The sequence below is a fragment of the Myiozetetes cayanensis genome, unplaced genomic scaffold (assembly GCF_022539395.1).
Source record: "Myiozetetes cayanensis isolate MyiCay16 unplaced genomic scaffold, myiCay2020 scf15, whole genome shotgun sequence".
In the NCBI taxonomy this organism is placed as follows: Eukaryota; Metazoa; Chordata; class Aves; order Passeriformes; family Tyrannidae; genus Myiozetetes; species Myiozetetes cayanensis.
This window is the reverse complement of record NW_026087159.1, coordinates 2186099-2207441: the sequence shown is the minus strand read 5'-3', so window position 1 is coordinate 2207441 and position 21343 is coordinate 2186099. Positions and strand designations below refer to the sequence as shown.

At 38.0% G+C, this 21343-nt stretch overlaps 1 long non-coding RNA gene across 1 annotated transcript in view; it reads left to right on the top strand.

The window, feature by feature from the left end:
* Positions 1-1626, top strand: part of LOC126637425 (uncharacterized) — a 31164-nt gene extending 29538 nt beyond the window's left edge. Inside the window, exon 4 of the long non-coding RNA XR_007628322.1 lies at positions 1501-1626. This is a non-coding gene — a long non-coding RNA (uncharacterized LOC126637425). The remainder of the gene's footprint in view (positions 1-1500) is intronic.
* Positions 1627-21343: the final 19717 nt, after the last annotated feature.

Sequence of the window (21343 nt, the reverse complement as noted above, 5' to 3'; positions counted from 1 at the left end):
TTCGGTGCCATTTTTTTTCGTCATTTAGTACAGTCTCTACCGTGAAAATGTATTTTGAGACATTTTCATTTATTTTGATGCACAAGGAAAGACTAATCAGCTAATGTTAGAAGACTAACAACATTCAAATGCAACAACAGATGGCATTAGGAATATTGCTTGAATAGGAAATTTAGGATGAGACTCAGAACTCCACATGTATTTCAGCCTAGGTTGCACCACATACCTCTTGATGTACAGCTGCTTTTGTCTGCAGATCACACATATTTAGGCACTTGCAAAACTAAAAGTGGTGAATTGAAAACCAAAATTAATATTGATTTAAACATCCAAACCTGATCTTGCTTACCAGAGTGTGAAATGTTTACACTGAACTGTACTAATTGTGTTACTATAAGAACTGGCAATTGCCCCTTCATTATTAATGTCAACTTACGTGTATCCTGACTATACAGAAACATGACAATTTGGAATGCAATTCTCTGTACAAAGCATCAAGGTCAAGAAAATATTTCCTTTTTATGTGGTTTACAGAACAGCATCTAAAATGCTCTGAACATATACAAGAACAAGGGAAGGAAATAAAGTATTCTTTGTTGTGGTTAAAACAGAAAGAACCCCTGGGGTTTCTCTTTTTGAGAAGACTTGCCACTGCTAATTTTTGCAATAGGGAGTTGATATTTGGCAAAGACAGTTATTTGTCTTTTTTCCTTGTTTCCTTAAACTCTTTATATTTTTAGACTTTTGAAAATATTCGTTATTAGATGCCCTCTGCAAACTTCATAGTGTGTGGCCATTAAATCCTAAATTGTGTGCTCCAACCCCCACCTGCTGCAAGCCCTGGAAATGTACTTGGATTTATGGATATGTACAGTATCTGGGCGTGTTGTACCATTCTGCAAGATGCATCAATCAAGCTGCCCACATTCCAGAACTGCATGAGCTCTGTAGTAATTCACACTTCATTGCATGGGAATTAAAATGGATATATAGAAATATCTCAGCTTTGGACAGTGACTGTCAAGTTTGACCAATGCAGCTTGAATTGAAATGAATTGTAAAGGAACAGAAATGTCTCACAGAGTATGTCATAGATTGGAATGAGTTATTAAAGTTTGTATACCTGATACAGGCTAGTAACTCATCTTTTTAAAACAGTGTGAGTTGCTTCAGTACTCAGTGTCTTTGCAAGTCAAACTGCTGATTTTTAAGACAGGTGTACGTACTGAAATTGGAGGCTCTTCTATAAGGAAAACTTGGTGCAAGGATATTTATATGAATTACAAGAATTTTGGGTGCCTGAGGACTAAATTACTACAAATACAACGTGCAATCAAAATGACTAATACTAAAAAAACTGAAAGGTGCTTTGAACATTAAACCCCTTACTACTATTATTGACAGTAATTAAGTTATGCACTTCTGTTCTTAAAGCATTAACTAAGATCAACTCAACTGATAAATGAGTCTCTTGCTGAAAGCACACATTTTCTTTTACAGTGGTGCTGAAACACGGGATGTCATTTATCTGGTTCTACAATTATACTGACATCATCACTCCGGTTTCTGGATGTTTTCCAAGCATATATTATATATTCCTGTGAATCAGAAGCTTTATGACAGTGGAATGATTAAGAGGTGAAAGCTGACATTTTAGACAGCATTTGAATTGATTACAAAGGTATGTCCATTTTATAATGAAGAAAAATTGTCAAAATGTTTAAAAATGTTTGAAGTTCATTGAGAATTCTTGTGAGCAATATCTGGAACTTTTTAAATTTTTCAGAACTTCATGTTCTGAGTGTCATAATTTTACTACTATGTTTTTATAGGTGTTAGTACACTGATTTATATATGCTTTAAAAAACATTTTTAAAATTTTCTGAGATACTTCATGAGTTCTTATGTAAAAATGCATCATAGGAAATATAATATGCCATAACACAATAGTATACATATTGCAGTAGTTAGCTTTCTATTTAACTTGTATCTTAGAAGTCATTATGACACTTCATCAGCTTAGCTTGAAATTAAATGTGGTGTGCTAATGCTTTTATTTTGGTTAGGTTTGTGTCTGTCCAGCCACTCTGAATATACCAGAAAAAACAGCTTTTTCAGGAGGAATAGTAACATTATATTTTTACTCATGTATATTCACTCATATACATCCACAGGTACACAACCCTGTGTTAAGCTGGCTCTGCTAGAAGGCCTGTTGTCAGTATGATTCCTGAGGAAAGAAATTCCAGAAATCACCTCTGTAAGTAAGTGGTCTTTCATATATTATTTCCTTTATATATTCATTTTCTAAGCATTTGCTATTTGTTTGCTAGCACAAATATGCCTAATTCTACATGCATATATTTCATATAAATTATACACACACATCAAATTGCCATTGGAACTTTATATTCTATCACTGTTTATATGTTTTAATATTTTTCTTTGCGTAAGAAGTGGCTTGTTGACCAAAATGAAGTTTATCAGGCAAATGCTAAATTTAAGAAATATTATCAGTCTGTGGTTTTCTCTAACCACTAAACAATCCAGCTCCACTTTTCTAAGTAATAATTCTGTGGATCTACATACCAGTAACAAACATTTACATCAGAACAACTCCAAAAATTACCTGTTACTGCTCTGAGCCCAACAAAACCTGAGCAAGTTCAACAAAGGGCAGCTGCAATACAGAACACTTGAAAGATGTTTGAAAGATATTCCCTTCTTGCTGCTCTGAATGGATGGCTGTAATGAAATACTTTGACCTTTAATTCAGAGTGTACCTACTTGTCTTGGTATGGAATGACTTGATACTTAAAAAAAAAAAAACCCAAACCTGAAATTAGGGCATAAAATTTAAAAATAAAATTTTCTGTAGCTATTTTATGTCTTGAAAGTATAGCTGAAAATACTAAATGTACTTTTCCTCATTTTCAAAGAAAATATGAATATTTCAATGTTTCCCAATGTTCTTAAATTCTTAATTTCAGACAGATCCCAAATGAAACCAAAGATGGGTTTCAGTCTGGCATGTCAGTGTCTGATCAGTGCTTATTAAGCCTGTTGGCTGACCTCTAACTGTCACACTTGGACCTCACTACAGTTTTGAGAGCAAAGTTTGAAAAATGATTTCTGAATTTGAAAAACTTGTTCTTGACCCCATTTCCCAAAGTTAGCAATGAAGACATTTTGGAGCTATTAATTGCCTTTACCACTAGATTGTCACTGTCCCCTCAGTGTGTTCTGATGGAAGGGTGGAAGGCCAGAGCGTGAGAAGATTTGCAGTGATATTTCATGGAGCTGAAGTGGCTTCCTCTGAAACAGGTCTTTCCTTTTTTATACCACTGTACAGTCAGGCCCTGAGCAGGGATGGATTATGCTGCCAGGTATTTTATCCTGTTACAGTCTTTGCTGCAACCTTACTTGTCTGATATGAGTGATTTTCACCATATCTTCTGTTTTCTGGAGAGAGCATATGGACAGAAACACACTGATTTGCCTAATGTAATTTTTTTTCCACCTACTTCCTCCCCTACCCCCCTCCTTTTTTTCACTGAATAATATAAAGGAGAAAAATTATAGATCCAAGGAAAACTTGGAAAGAGCTGTGTAGGATAAAGATAAGAAGTTCTTTTTTACTCCTTTATTAACATTTTAAATTCAGGTCCTAATGTCTCATCAGAGGAGATCTTGATAGTAACTTGTATATCCAGCTAGAAATAGTAGCATTGTAGAATCATGGAATGGGTTTGAAAGGGGGTTGAATGGGTTGAAAGGGACCTTAAAGGTCATCCAGTTCCACCCCCTGCCATGGGCAGGAATACCTTCCACTACCTCAGGTTGCTCCAAGCTCTGTCCAACCTGCCTTTGGATACTTCCAGCGGTGGGGCAGCCACAGCTTCTCTGGGCAACCTGTGCCAGGGCCTCATCACCCTCACAGGGAAGAATTGATTCCTAACATCTAATCTAAACCTACTCTGTGCCAGTTTGAAGCCATTCCCCCTTATCTTGTCACTACATGCCTGTGTAAATAGTCCCTCCCCATCTTTCTTGTCAGCTCCCTTCAGGTACTGGAAGGCCACAATTACATCACCCCAAAGCTTTCTCCTCTCCAGGCTGAACAATCTCAATTCTTTCAGCTTTTCCTTACAGCAGAGCTGCTCCATCCCTCTGATTAACTGATTATGGAGTCCAGAGGAGGTCACTGGACTCGCTCCGACAGCTCCATGTCCTTCCTCTGCTGGGACCCTGGAACTGGAGGCAGCTCTGGAGGTGGGATCTCACCTGAGTAGAGCAGAGCAGAGTTCCCCCACTCCCCTGCTGCCCAGGCTGTGGGATCAGCCCAGCACACAGGGGTGTTCAGGGTCAGGGCATGTCCAGCCTCTCACCCATCAGCACCCCAAGTCCTTCTGGGCAGGGCTGCCCTCAGCCAGTTTAAAATGTTCTTACCAAAAACAGCATTGTGAAATCCTCTTCCTCCTTTGTTCTTCTGCCTTAGGAATTCTGCTTTATTGTGATGTCTCACTGTGGGATTATTCAGATGACAACAGCTCTGGTACACACAGGCACACTTTAACTGGTGAAGGGGATTTTTCAAAAGAGCTTACATCTCAGCTGAATTTTGCCATCTCATTCTCTGAGGCATATTATCTCTTAAAAGCACATAATACATCTGCCCGAATGCAGGTTCTTTACAAGGGCTTTATTTTAATTGTTGTCTCATTCTCAGTTGGCCAAACACAGCCCTGCATAATAAAATCAGTACTGCACAAGTGCAGCTTCACTGACCAGAGATGTCATTCTTGAAGGCTCTGTTCACTTCAATGGGGAGTTTCTGCTCAAAAGCAAAAATCCTGGGGCAGAAAAAACCCCCAAAACAACGAGAGGAAAAGATCTTTACTTTTAATTACCTTGAAAACAGGCTTCTCAAAGCTTCAGTTTTCCCAACAGTCAACCCACGAAGCAGTTGACAAGTACAGCACAGACAAAAAAAAGGTTCTGTGCCTGAAACAATTACCAGGCAGAGCAGAGCAAAGGCCCAGTGCAAACACAGGTAGTGGGTTGCAGCAGCGTTCCCTTGAATCCACACCAAAGCCACTCTCAGTTACAACAGTAATATATAGATTTTTGACAAGGAAGTGATTTTTGATGGAGGTGGCAGTATCAGATAGCTTTGCTGCTCTTTTATCAGTGTAGCAGTGGAGATGTCTTTTGTCAAGAGAAAAGGGAAAAATGCCAAGGGAAATAAAATCAACCAGGCAAAATTTTACATTCAGGCTGATGAGCTGTGTGCCCTTGTTTGGAAAATTTAAGGCACTACAAGCTCAAAAGCCTTTTTGCCAATATAGTTTTAAATGGTAATGCAAAGGCTTTTGTGAGATTGCTCACAATTTACTCTAATAAAACCAGTTCCAGTGTGAGTTTAACAAGTGCTTGTGCTGTGTGTTACGTAGCAATACTGTAGAGACACCTTCTTAAGTTTCTGATGGCAGAAATCTCATAGCTGTGGCTCTGTGGGTTTGCTTGGCTTTTGGAGGTTTTGAACAGAGATTTGACAGAGAATGTGAGGGAAAGGATACTCAAGATGTTAATCCTGGGGGAACCTCTGGTTACAGGCACTTTAGGAAAAGAGATTTGGGAAAAGTTCAGATGTAGATTTATATCTAATCTTTCAAACTTTTCCATCTTATTAAATGACTTTAAAATGTAATTAAATCTTAATATCTATGAATCAGATGCTTTCCCTGGACATTTCAGAACCATACTATAAATAAGAATTTTATGCAATCATTTTCTCCATTCAGTAATGTGCTAGGAATGGAAAAATCTTAGTTGAAATAAACAGAACTAGGTTGAACTTGCCCTATTCCTGTTCCCAGCCATCTGGATTAATTTCTCTCATCTGATAATGAGTTCCCATCATCATTTATTCCTCTAGTAGATTTTTGGACCTGTTCTCAACCCTGCAATCTCTAATATTGCCTGAAGAGTTTACAAAGATAGCCTGGAAGGTAGTTGCAAAGGCATTCTCATTACTTTAATGAGTTTCTGACCACTGGTCCAGGCTATCAGCCCTATATTTAATTAAAGTAGCACAAGCTGTGTATCCACCAAATGTCTAGGCAAAGGTCAACAATCCGTTCCAGACTTCAGCACTCCTGTAATTGTTGTTAGGACTGGAAGGAGGCTCTAAAAAAAGACAGAAACTCAGCTCAACTCAGGGCTTTTAGAGATGCTGTGGTCCTGTTTCTTTTTCTCTGTTAACCTTGAACTGGCTCAGACAGGCAACTGCTTCCTGTCATCATTTTTGGGGAGATACTTGGCTACTCAGCTCTCTGAACCAGTCAGTGGCCCATCCACATGCTGTTTGATGGAAGAGCTGGCACAGGAATGGTGTTTTATGAATAAGGGTGAAGGAAAAGGAAAAAACCAAGTAATCTGATTATTTTAAGCTTCTGTAGAGCAGCATCTTTCCAGCCTCCACTTGTACATGCGCAAGTAGAATTTAGGGTTTTTAAAAAATCTTCATGAGGATGTTTTACTGCCTTCTATTTCCTCAGACTTTCCTCCTGTTACCTCCTGAGGCAAATCCGTCACAGGGGGAACAGATATCCCACCCAGTCTGCTCTCAAGTAAAAGGAATGAAAGTAAGTAGGCTTTCTTCTTCAATGCTCAGAGTACTTTCTTCCTGATCAGCAAACAAGAACCACTTTGGCCACAGGAAGATGGGGAAGCAGCGTTACCTAGACTATAGAAGCTATCTAAGGAACAGGATTCCTCTAAAAGCATTATTTTCAATATTTAAAATTAATTGGGTAGGTATTGAGTGATCAAGACCATTTTAGAAAAGGCTGTGGTTCTGTCCTGATATCTGAGGCTGTAGAAGAGACATAATTAAGATCTACCATCATAAAGGCAGGCATGGATTTTATTACAAGCATTACTTTCTGAGGACTTGAATGACTTTGACCTCGAAATGTTAATCTTGCTGAACTCCAGAGCAAATATCAAATGTCAGGAAATTCCAAATAGATGTGTGGACTTTGAGTACTTAAATTAGTCTACCTTTAAACAGAAAGGGGTTTACAACTTATTAGCAGAGCTGTCCCTCAACTCTAATATGGACAGAAATGGTTATCCAAGATTCTGTGGTGGGCTGAGAGAAGGGTAATAACCTTTAATTTTAATGTGTGAACTGCTGGCCCAGCTGCCCTGGGCAGCACAGAAACAGTTACCTGTCTTTGAATTGATGCATTTCTCCAGAACACTTTGGCACCTCTAGTCTGTGTCACCTATCCCCCTTATTTATCCCTTTCTCCTCTCATGTAAGGGTTCTTTTCCTAAGATGTGGCCACAGCTGCCAACAGGGTTGACAGAGGAAATCCCAGCAAAAAGATTTAAGATTTAATAGAAGACAACTAAACTTTTTAAATATTTTTAATTTATGTATTTTTCTTAAGCAAATTGAGGTGAATACCAGTACAAATCTCTTTGCCATTATCTCTAGCATGTGGCTTCTTTTTTTTTTTTTTCAGTGTATTTATTCTAATTGCTGGTGGGATCCAGCTGCCTACTAGGTTTTGTTTTTTCTTAAAGGAAATACCTACTATTTGTTGCATTTATTTTAATATGCACAGAACAAATAAAAAATGATCATCAATAAAAGCATTTGATTTTGAATTACATCTACACAGAGGATATGAAACTCCATTTTCTTACAGTTTTTGCTGGGTGTAAGTAGCCAACATTTTCCCTAAAGTTTGAAATCTGTGTTTTTGCACAGAGACAGAACTGGAATTTTACCTGCTTATGGTAATTGATATTAACTGCTCAGAGATGCACTTTAAAAAGGCAACATAACCAGATATTTCCCTAATGCTGAAATACTATTACACAAATCTGTTTCTAATGTGTTTGGGATCTTGTCATGCTCTTCACTCTAAAGCTTTGCCTGTTTCCCTGCTGCTGCTTGCCCCCTGCTGTTTTTGCTCTTGTTCTCTGAAAGAAAACTTTAGCAACCACATTTCCTTGATTTTAGACACAGATTTATATATGAACACATATATGAAGGTACACTTGTGCCTGTGTGTGGACATGTGAAATCAGTATAAACATGAATAATTCCATATATAAGCTTCTTTTCATTCAAGAAAGGGTACTGTGAAAAATGAAGGCCAAATAGTTGATGCTTGATTGGAAATTAAATAAAATTTTGTACTTTATATGACAAGGAACCATAAACCAGCTAGATCAGCCTGTATGCATTAGTACAGAAGTGCTAGGTGGAAATATTTTGAAAGTTCACCTTAAAAACTGGAAATCTTTCACAATGAAGCAGGGAATGCTTTTCCCTATGGTATCATTTTTTAAGAGAACTGAAGACTTTACTGTGCTCAAAAAAATCTGCACAGATATAATTCTGTGACTGGTGGCATTCCCAGTAGGAAATTTTGCTGGTGGTAAAGGAAAAGTAAAAGGTGTTTTTGCTGTTATTTTGTATTGATTTGGCAGCAAAGTAAACTCCTGTAGTAAACCTGTTAGCAATGCCAGAGTAATCTTTTACTTTGGAGTACTTGCAAAAATTTGCAGTCAGTTTGGCAGTTCCAGTTTGTGATTCCAGCCTGCAAATCTTTGTTGTGGAGTTACGGGCTCTGTCCTTCTTAGGTCATAAAAATAAACAAGTTTGTCCATTGGCTGTAACTCCCTAGATATTTTAAATTTTGGAGAGAAAAATATAACTCAGAAAGGATTTCTTTGGCCTTTTCCCTTCTATGGGGAGCTTTTATGCTCTTCTACTTGAGCGTTCTCTCTTGAATAATACTGATCAGTTCACTAATAGCACATCAGGCATCATTGTTCTGAAAGACACCAATATGTATCTGTTTCAAAAGCAGCTTTTGGAGGTGGGTGATTGTAAAAGCAGTCTTGCTCTGTGCAGCTGCATCTGGCTTCAGTGCAGGATTCCCAATGCTCCTGTCTACTGGCATTTGAATTCCTATATAGTGCCCTGAGAGCTGCCCTGACAGGAGTCCACTGTTCACACACATGGATTAGAAATGTGGAGTTCTTTGCAAATATCTGGTTTATGAAATTCTTTTGTTGCATGCTTAGAATAGGAATTTATGACTAATTATTTGTCAGATAAGATTAATAATGTGCTCTTGGGCTTTCTGCTGATTCGTTCTTGAGTTTCTGTGTGATAGATATATGAAATTTTCTCCTTAAAACCCACTCTAGATGACATGCATTGTTCTTAGAGAAGAGGCCAAAGCACATAACTATGTTTACAGGGTGACAAGGTACTTCTTCATGTTAGTCTGTGGATCAGGAAGTAGTGCCATGAGGGAATGTGGGGTGGAATGGGCAAGAAGGGAACCATGTACTCAATGGCATGAAATCCAACATGTATTTGCTAAGTGAGGTGGGTTGAGTGGGTAGATAGGAGGTTCTACTTTTTCTGTTTAAGGTTTCTATGCTATTTTACTCACACACTGTACACTCCCAGCAGTCCTGGCCCCTGTCCCTCTGGTCCAGGTTAGACAGGTTTCCAAGGCATGGGGGACTAGGGAATGACCCCCCCCGGCAGGTCAGTGTATCTCAATTCTCACTGCTGGTCTGACCTCTGTATCAGGGGTCCACTTCAAACTCCTATTTCTGCATGTTGTAAGGTGTCTATATATGGAGATGGGTAATTCCATCTTCTTTTGAAATACTTAGGAAGTATTTTGTTGGAAATTATGGAACGGGTGTAATTTGAGTTGAATAGTGACTCTGGTTCCCAGCTTTAACCTAAAGCTAGCTTCAAACATAGGGATGGTAGACATGTTAATTTACAATTATTTTCCACTACTGAAAAAAAGTCTGGTCAGGTAATATATTCTGGTTTTTTTATTTTTGATATTTCTTGCTAACATTATATATAGCCTGGGACGTGACCATTCTATGCAATGTCTTTCCATCAAATCCCTCGAGAATTTATATTTTTTTACTCTTAGCATGATTTTGTCCTTTATGGAAAATGAAATTCTTGTGAAAAATCACATGTGTTAAAGGAGTGAGAACTAGAAGACAGTTACTGGTATGATACACAAAAAATGCATTAAGGTTTGGACATAAACCTGCAGGAAGGAGGTGACTCATCCTTTAGTCACCTTGTTTTGAACTCACTCCAGGCTTCAATATTACAAAGTATTGCACATGAGTTCAGCTGATATCTGGAGACAATGGGAGAAGCAACTTTGAATTCTTGATTTCCTGTCATTGAAGGGTTTTAGTCTGACCACTTATGTTACTTTAATGGAGACATTTTTATCTAATTTCCTTTGTTTCTTTTCAAACCGTTTAAAAAAACAAACAGAAAGGGGGTCATATTAATAATGTATTATGCCTGAGACTTCTTAAACATGATCAATGTTAATGGGATCATTGAGACTCCTCTCTAGAGATCAGAATTACTCTTTAGAGCGGCTACAGATCATGATTTCCCTGAGCACTAAGTATGAGTAAGTACACTATGGTTTGCTGGTGTTACCAGTGTCAGTGGTGTTTTAACTGCCAGATCACTGACATTTGATATGTCCAATCTGCTGTAAAACTTTTTTCCTATTAAATTTAAAAAAGTGTTGTGGGTTTTTTTGTTTGGTTGGTTGTTTTTTCTTGGAGTTTTGTTGTTGTTTGTTTGTTTTACCAAATATTGTTGTATACACCTGTGGAATATTTCATTGGATTTGAAAGGAAAAAAAAATGAAAAAAGTTCAAAATAATTCTGGTTGCCAATTTTATAATACTGTGCAGCATTAATTAACAAACTTCATAAAATGTCATAAAACATTATACAAACCATAGAAGCTATTTCTGATGTAACTCCACAAGCCACGCTGTATATCATGACTTTTACAAGACAGAGATTTGTTTCTCCTGAATGGTTGCAATACAATTAGGTTTTGAGAATTATCATAGGAAGTCAACAGGAACAGCAAAAGATGTATTGAACATTCAGTTTAAAACATGAAGCTCAGAACAGATGCCTTTTTCATGGTTTCAGTGCAATATCTGTGTGTCTCTCCCTTGGCATTGTTAAAGAGGTTTTCAACCTCCTTGCCTTCATTTTTCAAATTGGGAAGTATAACATGAGTAACTGTACATGTAATAATCAGTTTTGAATTAAGAATGAAGTAGAAATATCATTTAATCATCCAAGGTGTCTTTCCTAGGAATAGCTATCAATTATACTTACGTGGTTCATATATCACTTGGCCAGTAAAACTTGTCCTGGTTTATGGAGGACTGTCTTTGAGTTTGCCTGAACCTACTCTGAAATATCAGGGCATTTGTGTCCAAAAACCAACTTGTAAAGAACGTAAAAGGAAGCAGGTGAAAGTACTCACATCACAGGGGTAAAGAACTCGAAAGTGCTTTCTGCCAGTCTGCAAAATAGGCCATTGTGTTGTGATTTGTTGAATTTTGAGCAGCATTTCCTTCTGGTGACAGAAATCTGTCAGAAGCCTTCAGAAAGGCTCCCTGCAGGTCTTAGCAAGCCCCAGAGCATGTGCCTGGGGCATGTGTGTGTCGTACAGCACTGCAAAGGACTCAAAGCAGTCGTGGGACAAGCCTCATACGTATCCACCACATCACTGCTTCCCTCCTGTTTACTATCTACAGGGGATATAAAATATTTTTATGGCCAAATGTCTTTATGATATAGAAAAGCCCCAAAAGTTTATATTCATCTCTTTCAGTGTTGCAGTAGTTTAGAGGTTTTTGAAGCTGAGTCTTATTTCATGCCCGTCTCTTTTAATGAGGGCAGTTTTTTCCAGGGCTGGGCTGGTTTAGCAGCTGAGACAGCACAGCTGAGCAGCACTGAGCAGTTTCCATTTGAAATGAGGCTGTTGACAAAAGTTTAAGGGAATTGAAATGAAGTCTGAAATATCCTTCCTGCTTTCACCAGGATGTTTCGAAGCCCTAGGGTGCTACAGACTGTGAAAGATTAGTAATTAAAGGCTCACCTTCTGTATACTAATGAAAGGCTCAGAACTCCAACTTTTAACATTGAAGGGATTGCTACAATCCTGCATTTTTTACTTTGAGGTTTTTTAGAAAGACTAACTGTGTCAGAGGACATATCTAGCAAGTTACACTGAGAAAGTGACAGTATTGTTTAAGCAATTAGTCAGGGTTTAAATGTGTGCTGTGCAAAACCTTTCCAGTGTACTTCACACCTAGTGCTGGTACAGCTGGGTGTGCTGGGCAGCTTCCTCTCATCCCGAGGATGGCAATTACTGCCTTTTCTATCTACAAATGTCATGTGCCATCCCTCAGGAGATAGAATTGGGAGAGCACTGAACAACATTTCTTTAAGCATGAACTGGCACGATCCCTCCATGTTCCCATGAAATGGCTGGATAGCCTTCCCTCACTGAATTTTTTGCTTTTTCTGCAGGATTTGATAACAGTCAAAGAAAGTATCATATAGCACCTCTCTGTGATATATATCAATGCTTTGAATTTGACAAAAACCCTCCTCTGTTTTGCTTTGGCTGTTTTTATTATAAAGAAAAATAGATGAGTCAGGTAACAAGAATTCAACCAGGTGTCAGTCAGCTTCATCTGTTTATAATCTTTATATATTTACTATGGACTGTTTTGAATTTTCTAGCCTTACTTTATTTTGACTTATCACATAGCAAGATATAATGTTTCACCACTAAAAATAAGTCTGGATATGTGCAATATCCAATTTACCCCTAATATCAGAAATGTTATCCTTTATTGGGTACAAATATTAACAAATGTGAAAAATAAATTGGTAAATTCAGCACAGTATTCTTGATTCTGCTCTCAAATATTTGTATGAGGACTGTCATTTCAAAAGGCACAGTTTCTGAAATGCAGATGAAAAAAATTGCCATGGAAGGAACTATTTTGATTGGAAAATACATTTCTCCTTGTGCAGTAGAATGGCACTGTCCCAGGTGTTATAGTGTCTTTTCTCTTTGGATTTCCAGACAATGCAAAAATTGAATTTGTTCTAAAGTGAGATTACTGCCCTACAGAAGAACCTTTTTCATGGACAGCTGCATTTTAGTTCATTCTTCTGTGTCTCTGGGTGGACATTGAATCTATCTAAATACGGGAAGAAACTATTTTCCCTTAAGAGCCAGTAAGTTGGTAGATGTGAACTCACCTCATGTTTTTTGCTGGCTATAATGAAAAGTTGGGCACATGGTAGGAAATAATTTATTCTAACTAAATTGATGAAACTAGTTGCTTCTTCCTAACATAAAACAAAGCTGAAAATCCTAAGTTTTTGTGTCCTGCTGCTTGGTGTAGTGGAGAGGAATGCCACCCCTGGCTCGGGATGAATTACAGAACTTTCCTGTATCCCAGATTTAACAGCTGCTCGAAAGATACATCTAACAATTCACACCATGCATGGGAGGAGCAGTAATTCATCTGAAGGTGGCAAATCTGAGACGTGACAGGTATTAGAAAGGAAAGGCTAAGTGCAGAACCACATTTTTATTCTACTGCCTTTCCACACAGGTCATGAGAGGCAGTCCCTTCATTCCCTCAGTACACCACCAAGTTAAATATATGCACAACCACTTTCAAAGCCACTCTTTCTCCCTTTTAATTTTATGTCAATCAGCAGTCACTGAGATAGTCTAAATCCTTCCAAAACCAAAGGTTCATCTAAATTAAAATGCACTGTGTATTGTCTAATGTGAGTGTGTCAAACTCTCATAGTATGGATAATATCATAAATAATAAGGTGTATTTCTAGAGTAGCTGGCTTTCCCAGTACCAATCTCTGCAGCACTGACTTCAGAAAATAGAGGTCCAAATTCTTTTTCATTAATATTAAAAAAAAAGGGGAAGGGAGAGAATATGACCGTGCAAGTTAATGGAGTTAATTACATTCATATCACTCAGATGCAGAGGAATGAAAAGGACAATTTGTGTAAGCAGAGAATTAGCCCTGGTATTTTCTGAGTAACATCAGCAGTTTGAAGATAAAGGAGCAAATAAGTCCAGACTACTGAACTCTCACTGTTCAAAAATAGCATATGGAATGTGACAGGCACAGCAAGGATCCAGGAGGAGGACTCAAATGTAACCAAGCTACAGGGTATCTACCAGTGTCGGTGGGGGGAAAGGTCTTTAGTGATCCTAATAATGTGGTCATCTTAGCAGGAACTCCTAAATGCTTCCTTCAGGCTCAAGCATGGAAACACCTCATGGCACCTTCCAGTAGCTCAAGGACCTACAAGAAATCTGGAGAGGGACTTTTTACGAAGGCATGTAGTGATAGGACAAGGGGTAATGACTGTAAAGTGACAGAGGGCAGATTTAGATTAGATATTGGGAAGAATATTATTCCCTGTGAGGCTGGTGAGGTCCTGGCACAGGTTGCCCAGAGAGGCTGTGGCTGCCTCATCCCTGGAACTGTCCAAGGCCAGGTTGGATGTGGCTCTGAGCAATCTGGGATAGTGGAAGATTGGAACTGGATGGGCTTTCAGGTCCCTTCCAACCCCAACCATTCTAGGAGTTTTATGATTTTTTTCCTCCCCTTTTTACCATCACAATCTTAACTATTGGTTTTAACAATTCAAGATTTGAGAGAATCAACAAATTGTGAAAAGCTTTTTCTCCTGAGTCAAAGCCAGGAAATTCTAAAAGCTAAGTAAGAACTGGTTTTCTTTCCTGTGAGAATTCAAGGTTGCTTTGATAGGGCTAAAGGAGCATTTCCCTTGTGTCCAAGACCGACAGAACCATCTTAGCCTGGTTTTAACCTTTAAGCCTTCATTTGAAATGAGACCTGTAGATCAAAATTTAAGAAGGGAATAATTACTCTCACAGAAGGCAGTCATATGAGAGTTGTAAAAGAATTTTCCTAACACTATAAATTACATCAGATATTATTACCTCAGAACACAGTTCATGAAGAACTTTTCAGGAGGAATCAAAATTAATTTATAAAGTCTGTAATGAGAAAGTTGAGGATTAAATCAGTGCTTGAGGTCCTCTATGATTGCAATATCCTTCTCTTAGGTTTTGCATAATATTCAAAATTAGTCTTTTTTTCCTTAAATATGTCTGCTTAAAAGAAAGAAAAGAACTAATAGATTAATTCTTTCTGTCTTCCCTGATATTTCTCTCTTCATATTCCTGTAAAATTAGGGGACGTGGTAATTGTCTTTTCTCTGTTTGGAAAGTTTAAAGACAGATTATAAGGTGCAAATAAGCAAAATAGTATGAGTTTATGTAACATCTATCTAATATTTTTAAAAATCTAGTTGGTATAGAGAATATGCTCGTTAGAAACCCAATTGGAAGAACATGGAGCAAGAGGTAGGATGTGGCTTAATGCTTTCTGGGTTATTGCTGACTTGGAGCATAATGTTGTCCCTGTCTCAACCTTCAGGATTACTGTGGTGGCAATTTTTGATGAAAGCACACTCCAGCAGGCCCCTGTAATTTTTGGGCTTCCAGGATTACCTTATGATATGGAAGTGTTCAAGGCCAGGTTGGATGGGGCCCTGAGCAACTTGGTCTAGTGGAAAGTGTCGCTGCCCATGGCAGGGGCTGGAACAAAAGGAGCTTTAGGGTCCCTTCCAACCCAGGCCATGCTATGATTCTGTGATATTCTTAATAACAACAGTATATTCCATGTCAAACTGAATAGGCTGCATTTCACCCTGCAGAGGTAGCAGGGGTGTAACTTAGTACAGAGGAGCCCCAGGCTGGGTGTTCTGCCCTCATTGCTGTCAGCCTCTTTACTAATAGGTAATACACACCCTCTTCACTCCCTCAGCCTGAGTTAAACTGATCTAAGCTGGTTTCCCACTGGAAAATTTACTGAATTGTCAGTTCCAAAGTCATTAATCAGGGTCTATGTTACTGAGATTTTATGATTAGGGAATGTTATTAATTTAAGGGGTACCAGTCCATGCTTCAGTTCACACTATCTGATGCGCAGACACCAAAAGATGCTTGGATATTCTATTTTATCTGGGTGTTTAACACCTTTCAAGCACATCAGTGAGTTTGATTCCCAGGGCTGTGTGATCAGCACCTTTGAACAGTGCACAATGCCTTCTATTTCTGATGTATAAAGTGTTAGAATGGGAGTAAATTGCTCTTGCTGTTTTTGCATATGGTTCATTATTTCCGTGCTTCCCTCCCTTTTATTTCTCATTGCAGCCAAAACCTTTCCAAAGGGATGAAACGAATGGTGAGTGGCATCTTGTGGTGCTCAGCTTTACCACATGAATGACTCAGGCACTGGGAATGTTAGTGCCCTAACAGTTGGCAGCATCCCACCTCAAAGACTGAACAATTCCCTATAATAGGCAGAGCAGCCTCATCTTCCATTGTCTGGGCTTTTGCCTGAGCTGTTAAATCGGGGACTTTCAGTTGGCACTTGGTGCTGCTGCTGCCTCTGGGCCAGCCATGCTCGAGTGGTTTGCATAAACCACACTTTATAAACTTAAAACGAGTTGTAGTCTTGAGAGGTTAAAACAGGTGAATGCAGCTCTGTCTAGATGTTATCGTGCACTGCTTAAAAAATTTTTACTGTATGTGCACAAGTAAAATAGGGAAGAGGAACCATGCTAAATAGTATGAGTTTGCATTCTTGTTCAATTTCCACTTTAATTCCATATAAAATAGAATGCAATAGAACTGTCTTAGCAAACTTTACCAGTGTTTTACCAAAAATCACCAGTAGTAATTTTCTGTAATTCGACAAAACACTTTGCTGAGTACAAACTATTTCTGACCGTGTCATTTAGACAGAACAGTAGTACTTTAGTACTGTAGTACACTCATCTAAATCTTACAGATATTTTTAACTCTCATTGTGAGCATTAATGGTCGTAGGCTTTTCAGAGGCAGAAAGACCAGGCTGAGAAGGTGGCCTTGCAAAATCTCATCAGCCTCAGTCACCTCCCTGCTCCACTGTTGTGTCTCTAGCAAATAGTTCAGAGGAAGGGCGAACACATCCTGGGTTATACAAACCTATAATGAGGGATCTAATACAGAGCTGAAATATTTTTAATGTATTTTATTTGGGATTTGTACAAATCTACTTTTGTGTTAAAAGGTTCATGAAGTTTGATTGCTGCCATAAATCTGTGCTCTTTTCAATGTCTTTTACATATATGTTATATCTTTTCCTGTTTTACAGCAGGGTTTAGTCTAACTTTAGTAATGAACAAGGACATTTGCTCATCTTTAAAAGAATGCTTACATTCAGAACTAAAACTGCTCAAAAATGCTGCGTTAGAAGTGCAAATGCTTTGCTTTGTGTTTGTTATGCTTTGGGGTTTTTTTTTATTTGTTTGTGGGGTATTTTTGGATGAAATGTTTTCCACAGCATTGTTCTTGTAAACCAAGCAGCAAATCCAACTGCTGTTTTTAACACAACCAAACCATCACAGAGCCTCCATGTACACTGTAAGGAGATGAATAGAGTCTTGAAAATGCTATATTCTCCATCCAGTGCATCCGAGGGAGTACTTATATTTAAATTTTGTTTCATCCTCTTAGTATGAATTCATGTCATTACCAAATGGTAAACAAAAACAGATGTCAAGCTCACTTTAGAAAAAGTGATGAGCTTGCAGTTAGATATTGAAGTAAACTGCTTCTGAGAGCAGGAGTTTGATATACTTCTGTCCTTCTCTTACAAATGAATATTTTTATAGTGAAAATGCCTTTAGTGCCCTTAACTGTTCATAGAAGAAGGTGGCCAAAAAAGAAAAAAATGTTGGAAATACCAAAGCCATTAGGATGAACTTTGAGAATCTATGGTTAGTTAAGGGTATTTGTTTATTAAGAAGTGAAGAGAAAAGAACATCTGGCCATTAAAATAAGATGAGCAGGCTATGGAATAAATTTATATAAATAAGCCTAGCTTAAAAAGCAGAACAGTTGTGTGCTTTGCTACTAAACAGATTTCGTGGCAGTACTGCAAACTTGCCAAGATATTAAGTAAATGAAAGCCAGCAATCAAGTCTTTAAGTACATACCTTAACGTCATAAGAGTATTATGGGCTTACAGAGGAAGAAAGCTTATAAAAGTACTGACCTTCATCTATACTTTGAAAGACATTCAGGTGAGTTAAAATAAGGCTTTTTACAATATCACAAGGCACGATCTCAGAACAAAAGAATTGTGTGAATGCAAATATTGCAGCAAAAGTTTATGATATTGGTTGTCGTTATTCATGAAATCATAATAGGTGACACTTTGTAGTCTTCTAGTAGGAGGAATTCTCAGGTATAAAAAGTGTTCTGTAAGAGCACAGTCAATGGAACAGAGTTCATATTTGCCATGGAAACAGCTTTTCCCCCACTGAAACGAAGTGTTTACCAGTTTAATGGTATTTAGCAAAAAAACCCACCAAAAACACTGTTGTGGGTAACTCTTCTCAGGAAAGAACTAAACAGACCTGTCAATCTTTAGTTCATTTCTACCTCATCTACCTACTTTGTTCCCTATCCCCTTCTTCTGGTTGGCTACACCTCCTGTTTATTGGTGTGTTGCTGAGCTCCTCTTGGAATGAGATGCCTCCCTTTAGATACAAACCTCAGATGAGTTTTAGAGAATACTTTACCTGAGCCTTATTTGGCTGCCTCTGTCCTGCAGGATCCTTCAGTGCTAGCCCAGCAAGCTGTTCACCTGCAACCCCCTCATCTGTCATGAGCCTCTCCTCTCAGCATTGTACAGTGGAATGCCATCAGGGCAGATTATGACCCAGCCCTTATTTGGAACTGGGGAAAAAAAAAATCACAAAAAAATTATGTGTCTTAGAGGCTCAGGGGTGATGGAGTGCACAAGGAATACTGGGCCAAAGCAGAGCAGAGTGGATTTGACCAGTCTATACAGAATACTCTGTAGGAGACTGCCCTTGAGACTGCTCTCAGACACTGCATATGCTGCCCCAGGGATCTGTCCATAAGGTGAATATACAGAACCTGAAGCACTGAAAATCAATGGCATCATCATGACCCTTAACACAGCCATGGTGGCAGCTGAGAAAAAAGGCACAGAGGCAGATTTACCTTGTTATGTGATGGGATTATCTCCTCTAAGTGGGTAGAGGAAACTTCTTGTCAGTGGCAAGATCTATCTCTTTATGGTAAATGGAGGAAGTTGGGGTTCTGGTGATGAGTCTGCAGAGATTTGAATGTCTAATATACTTGGCAGTTTTAATGACTCCACCTCTCAGTGGCACTGCACTTCTTGCACATGTGCTTATCCTTTGGGCTAAAGAAGTCCTGTTACATGGAAAATATCAAGGTATTTGAAGCAATTACAGTTTGAAGAAAAAATTGGTTTATTCATTAAGGAAATGTTTGCCTTAAGGCAATTGACTCAGGGATGAAAAGCTGAAATGTTGAATATTCCATATATGCCACCAAAATCACTGTTGATTTTATGGGTTTGGTAAATGACCAACAACTAAAGAGGAAAATCTGGAATAATCCAGGCTAGCAAATATTGAAATTAAAGTCTACTTGATACTCTGGTAGAGTACACACATAAGTGTGTGGTGCCATTTTGTTATTTATTGAGAGCAATGAAGGATGCTTTCTCTTCTGTCAAACTGTTCAAATAGTAAAATTAATAAACACGTATTTTAGGTTAAGATGTAAATCCTGTTCATCTTGCTTACCTTACTGGCTCTACTTCTAGGAGTAGGATGAGTCAGCAGCAATGACTGTGATTTTTGAGAAACTGAGCAGTTGAGTGAAATTAGGGGTATGTTAATTCATAGAAAACTAATAACATTCAGCTTTCTTGTTCTACTCTGTTCCATAATGCAAATTTATCTATCAAAGAGAAGAATGCAGTGCAATTAAAAAGTGATTAAGAAAGCAAACAAAAACTTGTGTTATCAAATTACATCACCATCACACCAAACATTTAAATTAGTCTTTGAAGACTCCTCTCAGCTGAAGCCATTCTCAAATTTTAAGTATATGTGCTAAGAATACAGAACTGAAAATCAGTGGGTTCTCTCAAGGTATCAAGCCTTGTTCTAACATGTCATTCAGTATTTCTGAATTAAATGTATCTCCTGTTGAATTTTATGGTAGATTTTATTATATGGTGTCATTTCCTGAAAAGTTAAAAGGACAATTATTCTAGTGGTTCTTCATATTATCTGTGAACTGGAAATACTTCAGGCTAGCTTTCGAGGAACAAGCTTCAGAGCCAGAGTCTGAGAGCCAGAAATATATATAGATAGATATACATGTAGATATACATACACACACATTATGGAGTCTGATTCAAAATTTATGGAATGTCAGAATATATGACAAAAGACAGTACTAGATGATGTTGTTTCACAACTAGATTTGGTGTATCTGAGGTCCATTGCCTCAGCTATGGCAGCCACACAGAATCATTGATTGTTTTATCCTAAATCATTAATTCTCCTCCATCATAAGGGAGTGCAATTTTCATGTTTAGGTTTGATTTTCAAACAGCTTAGGTAGTCAGGAATAAGGGTTTAAACAATAAGAAACTGGAGCGCAAACCAAGTTCCTTTAAAAATCTGTCCTCAGTTGCAGTCGGGGTATTTTCCACACTCTGGTTACTTCTCAAACGTTACTGTAAAATTTAAGCTTGCTTGTAAGACTCTGAATAAGTCAATTAATTCATCCACAATGAAGAAACCAGAGTACCAGAGATTAGAATTAGTTTAATTAGTCTGAGGTTGCTTGTTTTAAAAGTGAACCAAATTTGTTTCCATGATATTTAGCTTTACAGTTAATTTTCTTAGGAGAGATATTCTGAAGATTACCATTTCCAACAAAAGAACTAGTGGTTATATGGTATAACAATAATGATGACTCTCAAAGGTACATTATTTTTTAAGCATAGATATTTAAAAATATGCCATACATGAGGTAAATTAGTAGAAAATCATGAGCTTGACTTACTAGTTTTATCTTATGCTAGAGACAACCAAATGTCAGGAATTGCATGTTCAGGGAATTTCTTCATCTTTCTAAATGAGTTTTCATCCAAATAAGAACAAAAGCATTTTCACCTAAACTTCTATGAAATGGCAATTTGCAGAAAATGATAGTTTAGAAAACACCAGCATATGGTGCTTTGAAATGCTTTCCACATTTACTGGGTGTATTGGAGGCAAGAGAGAATTCAGAGAGAGAAGCTGAGCTTAAGAAGTGAGCTGCATTTAATCAACCAGGTGTTGTTGTGGTTCCTGAAGCTGTTCTTACTTAAACATAAGAAAAAATTGTATTGTAGATGTGATCAGACACCAGAATAAGTTTCCCAAAGAAGCTGCAGAGTCTCCATCCT